This window comes from Cricetulus griseus, chromosome 5, assembly GCF_003668045.3.
Source record: "Cricetulus griseus strain 17A/GY chromosome 5, alternate assembly CriGri-PICRH-1.0, whole genome shotgun sequence".
Classification (NCBI taxonomy): Eukaryota; Metazoa; Chordata; class Mammalia; order Rodentia; family Cricetidae; genus Cricetulus; species Cricetulus griseus.
The window spans coordinates 99844608-99859202 of NC_048598.1; positions in this window are offsets into that span (position 1 = coordinate 99844608).

The following is a 14595-nucleotide window of genomic DNA, read 5'->3' on the forward strand; positions in this document are numbered from 1 at the left end:
AGTGGCTTCTTGCAGTCTTTCCTAGCCATCTGCCATGGTGGATGGATGAAAGACCCAAGCTAACATGGGGTTAGCTTGTTAAACAACTACAATAAAGTCTCGTGCAGTTTGCATCAAAAAGAAAGAAAGAAAGAAAGAAAGATACACAGAAGACCATTCCCCATCAGGAAGGAGTGTGATGTACATGTTTTACTTGTGGTTGAACATGCCACAGACACTCATTACACACTGTACATAGATTGGTTGTGAGCTTCTGGATTAGTCTCCACACACAAAGCAACTTCTCTCATGACATCTGAGGGCTGTGCTATCCAATGGATATGAAGATAGCTATTTGGAAGGTAGTTTGATACTATGCCCACCTAGAAAAATGATTTTTAAAAATTCTAGTTCTTGCTAAATTAGAAAATTTCTTTTTAAGTAGTTTCTTTAAATAAGCATACAAAGCCATGGGCTTTATGATGACATTTTATACATAATTTGTTTTGGTGATTCTCATCTTCCAACTCTGTTCCACTTCTGCTGGTCCCCTTCTCCCCCTGTAGCTAGCTACCTTTCTGTTTTCAACAACTGGTATTTTGAACATGATGCATTGAAGTGCATAGTGCTGTGTTCTTCCCCATCCTGTCCCTGCTGGGGACCAAACTCCGGATCATATGCATCCCGGGCAGGCAGGCCCTCTCCAGCTTTCTTTCTTTCTTTCTTTCTTTCTTTCTTTCTTTCTTTCTTTCTTTCTTTCTTGCTTTCTTGCTTTCTTGCTTTCTTGCTTTCTTGCTTTCTTGCTTTCTTGCTTTCTTGCTTTCTTGCTTTTTCTCCCTCCCTTCCTCCCTCCCTCCCTCCCTTCTTCCCTCCCTCCCTTCCTTCCTTCCTTCCTTCCTTTCTCTCTCTTTTTCCTTACTCTTTCTTTCTTTTCTTTCTTTCTAATCAAAGAGTAAAACTTATTTTAAAAACTGTTCTCTCTCTCTCTCTCTCTCTCTCTCTCTCTCTCTGTGTGTGTGTGTGTGTGTGTGTGTGTGTGTGTGTGTGTGTGTGTGTGCCTTCTCATTCTTGCATGCATGCCATGGTATGCATGAGGAAGAAAGAGAACAACTTATGAATCTGGTTTGATGGCAGGCATCATTACCCATTGAGCCATCCCCTGAGATTGATATTTATTTATTTACTTATTTTTAAGACCTCACACTGTTGCCTTGGTGGGCCTAGTATTTGCTATATAGACCAGCCTGGACTTGCACTGACAGAGATTCACTGTCTCTGTGTCACGAGTGCTGAATTTAAAGGCATGCACCATCATATCGGGCTTTGTTTTTTTTTTTAAGTGTAAAATATACATAAGATAAAATTGACTGTTATAGAGTACACAATTCAGCTGGGTATAGTGATTCACACCTGTAATCCTACCATCCAAGAGGCTGATTGCTATAAGTTTGAGGCCAGTCCAGGCTATGGAATGAGACCATGTCTCAAAAGAGTCAAAACCAACTGACCCAATAAACAAACAACTCCCACACACTTCAGGCATTTATTACGACCATCTTGCTATGCAGACACCGAATTCAAGTATTGGCTTGTGGGGGTCAGAGATGGCTCAGCAGTTAGGGGCTCATACTGCCCTTGCCAAGGATCAGAATTTCAGCTCACAACTTCCTGTAATTCCGCCCCCAAGGGAGCTGCACAAACTCTCACATATGCACATAATTACAAAATAAATCACTGGAAAAATCCTAGATATTTTTTACCCCAAAGGGACTCCATTTAAACCGTTAACCCTCTTTCCCCTGCTTGCAGCCCTGATAGGTGACAGTCATTCTGTCTTCTGTCCTTATGGATTTACCCACTCTGAATTTGCCTAAAAAACTCATTTACTAGAAGAATCCATCAACCTACATATGTACCTTTTATTTTTTAAATAATATTTATTTATTCTTTGAAAATTTTATATTTATATGATGTATTTTGATCATAATCACCCACCACCACTTCCCACCCCCACCCTGTCTCTCTCCCAAGTTTATGTTCCCCCTTTAAAATGACTTATTCTAATAAGTCCAAGAAGCTACAGACAGGAAAATGACTTGTGGTTGACAAAACTCATCACTGTACACATGGACTGTAAAGAAATCATTTGATGAGACATAAAATTAAGATAGAAGGTTTTACTTGCCATTATTTTAAAAATACATCTCTTGAAATCAAGGAAAGGTTTATAAGGACTCAGCTTAGTATGAAGTAGATAAAGTTAACTTTATAATATAAAGCATGTAAAAAGGCGAAATGCAATAAATATGATTAATATCACCATATACTATCACACAACTACCAAGAGAAAACATTCTGTAGTTTCGAAGAATTAACATATATCAAGCAATGGGAATAAAATGTGAAGAAAATACAGACTGAACTCTGTGTGTGTGTGTGTGTGTGTGTGTGTGTGTGTGTGTGTATGTGGTTTCCGATGATCCACTCCTTCTTTCTTCCCTTGAAATTCTTTCTATTCTCTGACCTTCCCTGCTCTGGCTAAGGAAGAGAGGCTGTGGGAGCCAGAGAGGAAGACCTCCACCTCTGGGGTTCTGGGAACAGCAGAGAAGCAGCCATAATGAGACCCTCCTCTCCCTTAATGACACTTGGGGCTTCGGGGATGCCTTAGGCTAGTTCTGCCCCAATTAATTGTTAGGGAGTACTTCCCACAGAGGAATTAGCCTGGATTCTTCCATCTCAGGCTTCTGTTCAGTGCTCAGTCCCACCCGATAGGAAGGGAGCAGTCGTCAAGGGACAGCAGCTCTGGGAGGGAGCTGGAGCCAGAGACTGATTGTATCACAGCAGGTCATAGACTTGGGCTCAAACGCCTGCGCAACCACATATTAACAGCCACTTAGTCCCTTGCATATCTGCAAAGAATTCCAGTATCCTTAACTTTTGGGAGGAAAGATTTATCTAGTGTGCAAGAGGTCAGGAATGCCCATTTCTGAATAGTACTACAATGTCAGTGACTAACACCCTCCTATAGTAACACTACTATGACTAATAATAAAATCATTAAAATACCTAAATGTTGACAGAATCAGTAATATTGTTGAGCCAAGTCACACAGGTGGTTGAGGCAGAAAGAAAAAACAAGAACCTTAATACAGTTGGTGACATTCTGCATAGTGTGGGTATTTTGTCATCATTTTTATATAGTGTCTAATACTGAATGAGCTATTAGGTGATGGGTTTGGTAAACACACGAGGTTTGGTGTGTCAAGTGTTAAGCATTTAAGATGCTGTGCTGAGGGGCCTGGAGAAATGGCACAGCTATTAAAAGCTTGTATGGCTCTTGAAGGGGACCAGAGTTTGGTTACCAGCACTGAGCTCTGGCAACTATCACCTGTAACTGTAGCCCAGAGGATCCAATGCCCTCTTCTGGCCTTTGCAGGCACCACACACACCATATAACACCTTTCCTGCCCACTACACTTAATGTAAAATAAATGAATCTTGGAAAAATATTTTGTAGAAATATCTATCTTAAATGCCAAATTTTTATTCTTTAGCTACTAGTTTTTTTTATTGAGGGGAGATTCATGTCATATGCAATGATAATTTCAAAGAGCATGAATTTGGTATTGTTATCTCACTTAGTACGATTCCCCATGTTGGGTAAGTACCACACCATCTAGTTACAGAAGAGGTTTATCACCATAATAAAATCCTTTTATCACACCCACTGCTCTCCCTGGGCTCTGTTTCCTGTATCTGTGGATGGACCAGTTCTGGACAGTTCACAGAAATAGAAACATATGCTGTGTGGCCTTTGTGTGTGCTTTGTTTGTCAAAGAATATAATCTGTTTTCAAGTGTGTGTAAATGTGTGCAGAGGCTAGAGATTGACATTGGGTGTCTTCCTTAATCCATCTGATTCTTTTCATTAATAAATTTTGTTCTTTGACAGGCTCATACATGTATATAGTGTATTCTGGTTACTAACGCACTTACTTGCTCTTATGTCTCTCCAAGTCCTGGCAGCACCTACTCCTTTCTTACGAATCTTTTTCTGGTAAGCATTGGTTTTTAGCTTGTTTAGTGTTCCACAGAGTTTAACTAGAGCCATCTGTGTGACCTTGAATTTGGAACTAACCATCAAAACCTTGTGGGCTTACAAGTGGAACAACACGGGATACTATTCCTCCCCCTTTCCTGAACTCTGTTAATTTCTAAAGGTTCAGTGTAGGTGGTGGTATCCTGTGAGCTTCTCTTCTCTCTCTAGTTGTCTGGTAGGAGGACCCAACTTGTTTGGGCTGAGGACCAGTCGGCAAAGCTTCTGTGAGTTCATAATTGTCACAGCTGTGACATCCTCAGTCTTCCTGTCTCGGCCTCCCTAGTACTGCCACGTCTGTGTGACTCTCTCTCTTCCTGGAGAAATGTAAAATAAGTGTGTACTTGCCCCAGCTAGGGAACTGACAGCAGACCAGAGTAACACCACCACCAATGTGTTTATTGGGGTAGGGGCGAGCATGGGTGATGACTCTCGAACACTGACTTTCTGCATGAATTGCAGGCAACTTGAAAGGCCAGGGAGTCTCTTCCTCTGCAGCCCTTACTGCTTATATAAAGGAGCTCTGTGAATCTACTAGGTTTCAGGGACTTCTCAAGCCTTTTGAGTTGTTTATTTCCTTATTGTTAATCAGCTTCCCCTCAGGACCTCCTTATTCTTAAAGACCCTTTCTCTAGAACAGACTGTCTTACCCAAGAGGAAAGTGTGTGTGTGTGTGTGTAAGCCCAAGATGACGCATCTCTCTCCTTAGCTTGCTTGCTTTGGAGATCCTCTTGTCTTTACATTCTGAGGTTGGATTTATGGAAGGGCTGCCATGCAATCTGGCAATTGTACTTGTTTGGAAAGGGCTTTAATTACCCTAGCCACTGTTTCAGAATTTGTAGTTTCTTCTCAGATTTTGGATTATTGGTACATACATAATGTGATAGCCTGGGGGCATGACTCTAGTCTAAATGAAAAGTTCAATTATGCTGCATACACACGGATATACATTGTTTGAAGGCCATTTTATATATGAGTTTTTTGTTTGTTTAGAGGAAAGTTCATGCTTGTAGCTCAGGCTGGCATTGTAATTGCAAACAAGCAGCGTAGGTGTGTGACGCCATGCTCAGTCTACAGTGTGTTTTAGTGCCTTTAAGTTTCCTCGGTGGATTGTCACATGTGGTCAGACGTGGAATCTCCATCTGTGGTGTCATGTAGATCATGTAAGGTTTGGATATTGGAGAATTTTGGATTTCAGCTGCAGCCTCGTTCTTTACTGAGATTTTGAGTTACACTGGGTTGTTGGATTTCCTGATATCCTCTCTGCTCTGAGACTTTCTTTGTTGGTAGCTCAAGCCTTAAGCACAGGACCACATATGCTTCACCACAATTGCAGAATTGGGCACACATGGGCAGCTTCAGTGCGGCTTTGACTTGGCATCGGATGTGTTATGTAGGTAGAGCTGAGAACCACCCAGGTGAGCAAATGTGTCCAAGGACCAGAGTCAAGTTTGCATTGACAAAGACTGAAGCTGGGGAGCCACTTTTGGCTGTGCCACCTGGGACAAGTCACCAAACCTCTCTGAGTCCCTGGCTCCATGTCTGCCAACAGGGCTGTGCAAATGAGATATAAGGCAGGAGAAATAGAAACATCAGATTATAGGTAGAGAGCAAAGCAGGGGGCTGGGGAGGAGGCAGGGATGGCTTAAAAGTGTGGCCTGGTCCTACCTACATCTAGGACAGGTATTCCCTTAACCTTCACCTGAGCATCACCCCCAGGGCTATATAAATAATCCAAAGTCTGGGTCCCATTCAAGGGATACGATTCAATTGATCTGCAGTTTAAACTCGAGTCAGAAGTTTTATGAGCCACATGTTGGCAGGCAATGTCTTCTGGGCACAGCAGGACTGTTGAACTCATGAAAAGCTACTCCGGGGGTCTGCACAAGATCTAGCCAATGAGCATTTTAGCACAGAGCCAGGAGGGGCTCACAAGCCCCACCCCCTAGCTGAGGAGCTACCGACGACAGTTAATGGCTGTCCGGGGAGGTAAAGTCAGTTTTCTTGAGCGGTATGACTCCTGGTAGGTTGACTATGCCCCAGTGGCTGGCCACACACATGTCCACATAAAAACAGCACAAGAGGGACTCAGGGAGTTAAAACTAAGAGGATAGCGAGTCAGTAGAGGTGTGCAGTAGTGAGGGAAGGATTGGAAGGAGGATATGATCAAAATACATTGTATGTGGTATGAAATCCTCAAAGAATAAATAAAAATATATTTAAAAATGGTGATTTCAGCCGGGTGTTGGTGGCTCACGCCTTTAATCCCAGCACTCGAGAGGCAGAGGCAGGCGGATCTCTGAGTTCGAGGCCAGCCTGGTCTACAGCATGAGCTCCAGGACAGGCTCCAAAGCAATACAGAGAAACCCTGTCTTGAAAAACCAAAACCAAAACCAAACCAAACCAAACCACAACAAAAAAATTGGTGATTTCAAGTTCTACCTGTTTTCCTGCAAATTTGACAATGTCATTCTTTGCAGGTGACTCAAATTCCACTGTGTTCCTGTATTGTAGTGTTAGTATGTGTCCAGGGGTTGATGGACGTCATGGTTGTGGTGGTGGAGAGTAGCGTAGCCACACCCATGATGTGTGGATCTCGGGATTAAAATCCTTTAGGTCTCTTCTCAAACGTGGCCTAGTTGGGCCATATGGTACTTGTATTTTCAGTTTTTTTGAGGAACCTCATTAGGAAGGCTCACAGTAGCTGTACCATTTTACATTCTTACAGAGTATAAAGGTTCTCTTACTCCCTGTCCTTGCCAGAATTTCTTCCTGGTTTTATTGGTGACAGCCACACTGACCTGGGTGGTGGTGGTGGTGGGGAGATAGAATCTCAGTGCAGTTTTGATTTGGCATTAGAGTTTTAAAAAGTTGCCCTTGTGTTTGAAGGGTACAGCTAAGTGTGTTCAAGAATTAGGGCCAGGGCTTGTGTGTACAAAGATTGGAGTTGGGGGACAGCTCTTTGGCTGTGCTGCTTTCTGAGTACCTGCCATTTTGTCCACAAACTGGGGTGGTCATGTCTACTTTGTAGGCTACGCAAATGAAATACAGCTAAAGGAGTCTGTCTGATTCACGAGATTGCCACTCATAATTGTCCAATAATAACAATAACGAGCACCTATTGGACTTTGATAATAGTAATAATGAGTGTGTGTACATGTGTGTGTTGGTGAGCTTGCCACAGCATTTGCGTGGAGGTCAGGGGACAACGTCTGGTGTCGGTTCTCTCCTTCACCTTTATTCAGGGATGGAACTCAAACCACCAGCCTAGCACTGTAAGCTGTAGGCCATCTGACCGGGGTCCTCCACATTGACTTTTATTCTGTTGGGCTTTTTCCTGAACTCTATAAAGAGTCTCTCAGTTCTCAGAAGAACTAATGCGCTGGAAGCAACCAAGTCAGTGTCATCTGAGAGGAAAAAGCAGCTCCACAATGTCCCGTGTACTGAGCTGACAGCAAGGGATACTATTAATTACAACAGCAACAGCAATTATGAAAGGTTCCGGTCTGCACAGCGGTTCACGCTGCAGAGAGCGTTTCCATGCTCTCCAGCGCTTTGCTTTGCTCAGCTGTAATTTTCTCTCGGGTCAGGCTCAGAGAGGGAGAGTGGCTGGCCCAAAGGGACACAGCAGTGAAGTGGCCAAAGCCAGAAAGGTGCACCTGAGGGAGAAGCTGGCCAGCGAGCCCACGTGGTGGCGGTGGTCACCCGACGCTGGCGGTCTCCCCTCCCCCGACTCAGACCCACGCTGACGATGTGGGCTCCGGCCCAGGGGTAACAGCGCCTGGTACCCTGCGAATCCCAAGGGGACTTACTGGCCTTAGAGGATTCGGGAGGGGCAGGGGGCGGGCAGGAGGCGCGGCTCGGCGCAGGGGCGGAGGCTGTGAGCGAGAGGCCGGTCACCCCGCCCGCCCCGAGTCCCCCAACTCCTGTGCGGCTGCGGCAGGGGGACATCCCTGAGGGGTACCGCCCCCCGCCCCGGCCCCCCGCCCCGGCCCCGCCCCCGCCCCGGTCCCTCGCCCCCCGCGCCCACGTGAGCGCAAGACCAGCCCGCATCCCTCCGGCTGCATAGCGCGCCCGTGCCTCGGTAGTCCGGTCCCCAACGCAGATTCAGCGCGGGTCCCTGGCGGGTCCCGAAGGACCCAGCCGGGAGCTTCCAACGGTTCTGGGCTTCTGCATCCGAGCGCAGCGCACAGGCCGAGGCGCGGGCAAGGCGGCCCCGCTGACCCAAGGCTGGTGAGTGGGGACATTTGCCCCTTCGCTGGGTTGGCTCTGAGTCCGAGGCAGGTGGGGGTCCACTGTGCACAGGTCCCCAGTTTCTCGCTATCTTTCCTTAGCTCTTCCCTGTCGCTTTACAGGTGCTGAGCCTGCCTCTGCCCCAGGTCACTCTGGTGAGTTTCCTGTCGTTAGACACCTGGGTCTCCTTCCTATCTCCCACACTCCCCATTCACTAACCTCAACTCTCAGGTAGTCCTGTTTCCAACAGTAAATCTGACGCCTCTCCTGTTTCTTGGGCTGGACTCCGTCTTCCCTACCAGAGGTTCATAACCCAAACCCAGCCATGTCTGCTGTGGTTAAGACTGGCCACCATTCCAGGGGACTGGGTATGGAGATGCTGTGTGTATGGCTGTATGTGTGTGATTGAGTTTTGAATGGCATTGCTTTTTAAAAGAGGTGTGTGTAGCTAAGTGTTCGAATGTAGAGAGTTTTATGCTCTCAAGTGTGTGCTTGTGTGTCTAAGAATTGTGTGGATGTCAACGTCCATGTAGTTTCATTTGCATGGGGTACTTGTGTAGGAGACTCAAATTGTGTGGCTTTGAGTTTCGTGGTTGTGCATGGCAGTGGCTGGTGTGTGTGTGTGTGTGTGTGTGTGTGTGTGTGTGTATCTCCATAGACTTTGTATGGCTGATGCTGACTGCATGTGGTTACATTTCTGAGGGAGTGTAACAGGTTACGTGTCTGCTGGTGTGCATGAATGTAGCAGATATTTGTGTGGAATTGTGGAGGAACTGTGTGTCTGGTGTGGCTCTACGGATTTTCAAATTTCTGAAGGGTGTGAGTGGCTGTTTGTCTGAAGAGTTTGCATGGGACTGTGAGTCCATAAAGGATTATGTAGGTGCCAATTGCACACAGATGTGAGGCTGTTTCTAAGCATGTGTGATTAACTAATTTCTATCCTGTCTTTCCCTCCTGTCACTCACCCCATCAACATACGATTTAGCCCACTGTTGTTTGTATAAGAGAAGACCTTGGCAATGTCTTAGTTCTAGGTCTGAGAATGGAGGGAGGGAAGAAAAGACACAGCTTCAGGGCTGGAGAGCAGGCTCAGTGGGAGAGAACACTGTCTGCTCCATAGTTTGATTACCAGTTGCAGGGCCTCTAACATCATCCTCTTCAGGGCTCCACAAGCACCAGACATGTTATATGCAGGTCAAACACTCATATACAAAAGATACATAAATTCATCTTTTTACACACACACACACACACACACACACACACACACACACACACACAGAGAGACAGTTTGGGCTGCATCAACAAAGAAAAAGAAAATATGAAAAATACAAACACACAAAAATCCTTTTCTGTCTATTCCTTTCCTGAAGACTGAAGTTAACCCCCAAGGTTGCATCACATTCTGATTTGGTTAAGAAGTACCAACAAACCCTCCCTCCCCGCTCCTTCCTCTGTCTTCCCTTCCTTGCCGTTCTCTCTCTGTTAGAAGACAAGAGCTCCCTGTTAACCCAGGCTGGCCTGAAACATGCCATTCTGCTGCTCTTTCTCAAGTGTTGGGACTACAGCCATGCATCGCCATGCCAGGCTCACGGAGATCTGTTTTTGGATGAACCTTCTGTCCCAGGACAATGACTGTTCTGTTGAGTTGATGCCATTGCACATCTATAGCCAATGTATGGCCAGTGTAAGAAATGTGCATTTTTTTCTCCCTTGGCACCTATTATAACACACCATGGCTCCTTTAGAGCTTTTGAGGTCTTTTCACCCACTACTTTCTGGCCATGGTGCAGGAGGCCCTTAGCTTCGGGTATCATCTGTATAGTGAGGCAAGCCCTTCACTTTCAAAGACCTCTTCTTGGTCTTGAAAGTCAGACACTTGTTTGAGCTTTAGGGGTCAGAAGAACTTTGTCTTCCCTTTATTTTCAAGGGGTGGCTGGCATGGCTTGTGACACATGAGACTTGAGAGGACAACGGGAGAGACCCATCCTTTAACCCTTTACCTTCTGGAGGTTGGAGATCCTGGAAAGGACATTTCTAGAATAGATAGCTCAGGAGCCAGAGGCCAAGAGAAGGTCTAGAACCCGAAGAAACCAGAACAACTGGCTCTCTGAAAGAGACATGCCCGACAGCTCTAGGGGCCTAAGAGCCCCAGGAAGGCCCAGGTGAAGAATACTTTCAAGTTAAGTATTAGGAAATGTTTTTTAAAAATGTTTATTACATTTTAATAAGTTTGCAAAGAATTCAGTTTCATCACACCATTTCCCCAAACGATTAATGTTAATTTTATAAGCTAGGCACACAAAGTCAAATGCTGTGTGATAGCATTCATATGCAAGCTACAAATCTTGACCTTGAACAAACAGAGAGTGGAATAGTGATGGTGAGAGGGGAGACAGGGAAGGGGAGGGTGATGATATTGTTCAACAGTTTATTCTTTCAGAAAGGCTCCTGGCTAATGCAGATGAAAGTGATAAGGAACTTGATTTGACATCATGCATCACCTTCACGTTCTGAAAGGTTTCACTGTGCCCTGTCGGTGGGAGCATGTCCACTGGGATAAAATGGAAGATTTAACATAGTGACAAACCACAGCTGTCTGCGTTTACAGTGATCTACAATGGCATGGTGAAAGTGTAGAAGATAGCCTGTGTTTGAGCTCAACCCTGTATCTTTTGGATTTCTGCTTATGTGTTAAATTGTTTTTTTAATTGCTACTTGCTGGCTGTCCCCCTCCAGTGCTGGGAAGGAGCTCAGGGCCTCATACACTTGATGGATGCTCTGCTCCTGCGCAATGCCTTCATATCTGCTTTTCCTAGGCTACAGTCAGCCTTTTTTGTTTTTTAATTATCACATTTATTCAGTGTGTGTGTGTGTGTGTGTGTGTGTGTGTGTGTGAACCCCCAGCATGCACAAGGCAGTCAGAGGACAACTTGTGGGAATTAGTTCTCTCCTTTAATTGTGTGGATCCAGGATTGAACTCGGGCCATCCATCTTGGCAGCAATCCTCTTTACCCATCAAGTCATCTTGTTCTCCCCACCCCTCACGTTTGCAAAGTCAGAGACACTTTTGTAAATAGTTTGTTTTGTGATCTCTATTTCAGCAACTCACCTTTGCAACTGTAGCTTGAAAGCACCTGCAGAAATACACAATGAATGAATGCAGCTGTGTGCCAATACCATGATTAAAACATGCCAACCACACAGATATCAGGCCAGGTTTGACTCACAGACTATCACATGTCAACTCCCACACTATCCAGGTTTTGGGTCTCTTTAGGGAATTTGTTCCAGGCACACCTTCCATCCTGGATAGACTCTGAAACCCTTGTATGTGAGAGTCTTTTACATAAATGGCATCATATTCACCCAGAACCCTTTCCTGTCTTCTTTCATATTTAACTCATTTCTACATTACTTTAAACGCCTGGCACAGTGGGTTAAGGTGCTTGCCACCAAGCCTGAAGTCCTGAGTTCAATCCCTGGGACTTACATGGCAGAGGAGAGAATGGACTTCCAGAAATTGTCCTCTGACCACACACACACACACACACACACACACACACACACACACACACACACACAGAGAGAGAGAGAGAGAGAGAGAGAGAGAGAGAGATAATAACTCCACCTAGCACAACTTCAATACTGTGCATATAGTTGCTATGCTATATTGTTTAGGGAATAAGAGGAGAAGTCTTTTCATGCCTGGTACAGATGCAAATTGAATAACTTCATCAATTGATTGATTGACTTTTGGTGCTGAGAATTAAATCCAAGCCTTTGCACATGCTAAGCTTATACTACCATTGATTAACAACAACAACAACAACAACAACAAAGATGGTTTAAACTTTAAGAGTGCTTTTTGCTGCCCAGAGGACTGAGATTCTGCTCCTAGCACCCACAGGACAGCTCACAACTCCCTGTAGCTCTTGTTCCAGGGGATCCAATGCCCCTTCCTGAGCTCTGTGGTTATTGCACACACGGTGCACACATATACATGGAGTCAAACACTTGTTCACATAAAATATATTATTTTTATCTTTTTAATTATGTGTATCCATGTGTGGGTATGTACACATGAGATCAGGTGACTGTTGAGACAGAGTTGGCGCCTCTGGCTGTGAGCTACCTAACACTGGTCTTTTCAAAGAGCAGTAAGCACTGTTATCTACGAACCATCTCTCCAGCCTTACCATTGAGTTTTAAAAAATATTCTTTGGTAATTTCATATATGGATACATATATATTTAGATCATATCTACCTCTCCTTCCTTTTCCTCTTCAACTCTTCCTGAGCCCTCCCCCCCAATCCGCCTCCTAACTTCATGTTGCTGCCTCCACCTCTTCATCTTCCTCTAAATAATCCACAGAGTCCATTTAGTGTATAAGGCACCATCCACTGGAGCACGGGCAACCAGTCATGGGCCGCACCACTGGAGAAAACTAGCCTTCGTTGTCCAGAATCCACCAACTGTCAATAGCTCTTGCGGCTAGATACGACCTGATTGATTGATTTTTTTGATATGGGGTGTTTCTAAGTAACCCAGGCTGGCCTTGAACTCCTACTTTTCCTGTCTGAGCCTCCTGAGTGCTGAGATGATGGGCATGCAGCTCTAGGCTTGACTCATTGAACATTTCTCATCCAGTGTTGGTTTTATCTGAGGTTGATTTATGGATCTGCAGAACCAGCTGCCTGGACTGGACAGCATGGCTTGTAGAGTAGAGAAAGGTAAAGAGACAGGTAGCCAGGCTCCTGACTGCTTTGGACTCACTTGAATGCTCTTGGGATTCAGGGTGATTTCCAGTTATCATGTGGTAACCAGGAACATGATATCCCAGAGGAGAGGGAGGGACTGCTCAGTTTCTGTGCAGCTTGCAGTCCAGTGTCTGTGAGTGTTCAGAGCAAGGCAATAACAACACCGTGACTTCAGGGGACCAGTCCATTTAGAGCAAAATCCTGATGTGGGCTTCACACTGAGAAGCAGGGCATGGGAAGCCTAGTCAGGTGGCCTGTCTTTTGGAAGCAGGTGGAGAACTGAGACAAAGACAGAGGGCAGCCATCTTAGAAAGACAGCCACTTGGGTAGTGGCAGCAAAACAATGCCGAAAGAGTTCATGGTGGTACACACCTGCAATCCCAGCTACTTGGGAAGCTGAGGGGATCAGTACCAAGAACTGAACCTCTGGCCTTGAGCATGGCAGGCAAGTACCCCACCTTGAGCTATGTAGTCTGGCCCTCTTTAAAAAAGAATTTTATTTTTATTTGTGAGTGTGTGTGTGTGTGTGTGTGTGTGTGTGTGTGTGTGTGTGTGAGTGTGTGTGTGTGAGTACAGGTGCCAGTGAGGCTGGGAGGTGCATAGCAGTTCTGAGCTATCTGATGTGGGTGCTGGGAATGGACTCTGGTTTTCTGCAGGAGCACTGTGCACCCTTAGTCACCGAGCTGTCTCCTGCCCTTGCCCAGTAGCTCTCTCTGTAACTTTTTATTTTGAGACAGGGTCCTGCTAAATTGCAGGTGCTGGTCTTGACCTTGTAAACTGCTCTCCCCCGCCACCCCTAAGAGTAGAGGGGCCAATATTACAGGGCTTTCAAAGGTTGGGTTGAAAACCACAGTTTCTAAGCTGGCTTGTAACTTCCAAGTGTTTGGCTGGTAGACAGATGGACAGGTTTTATATTTACATTCATTTTATTTAAATTACGGAAAATACAACATCCCATTTTGGATAACTTAGAAAAAAGTAAGTCAAACAGGCAACACAGTCTGAGGTTTCACCCCAAAGGAGGTTCATGAACATCAGTCAAGTTGGGACTAGAAATGTCCTCATTTCTTTCCCAAGCCATTCCTCCCTTACCTCCCTTACCACGTTGCTCTCCTGGTCATGCACACAAGGCAGCCTGCCATTGTTTGCCAGGCATTTGCTGATTTTTGTCTTTGTGAAGGGTCGACTATGGGTGTCTTCAGGCTGGACGCCCAACTATTGTGGTTGGGGGACTAGTCTAAAGGTGCCCTTTCGAGAGCTCTTACACAATGGGCATTCAGCAAAGACCTAGCTCTTTGGTTTGAGAGCTGCAGCAGTTCCCAGTTGCTTGAGATGATCTCAGTGAGGAGGAGGCTGGAGGCAGAAATCCTTAAAGGTGTGCAGTATCTCCCTCCCTCCCTCCCTCCCTCCCTCCTCCCCCTCCCTCCCTCCCTCTCCCTCCCTCCCTCCTCCCTCCCTCCCTCCTCCTCCCTCCCTCCCCTGTGTGTGTGTGTGTGTGTGTGTGTGTGTGTGTGTTTCTCCTACCC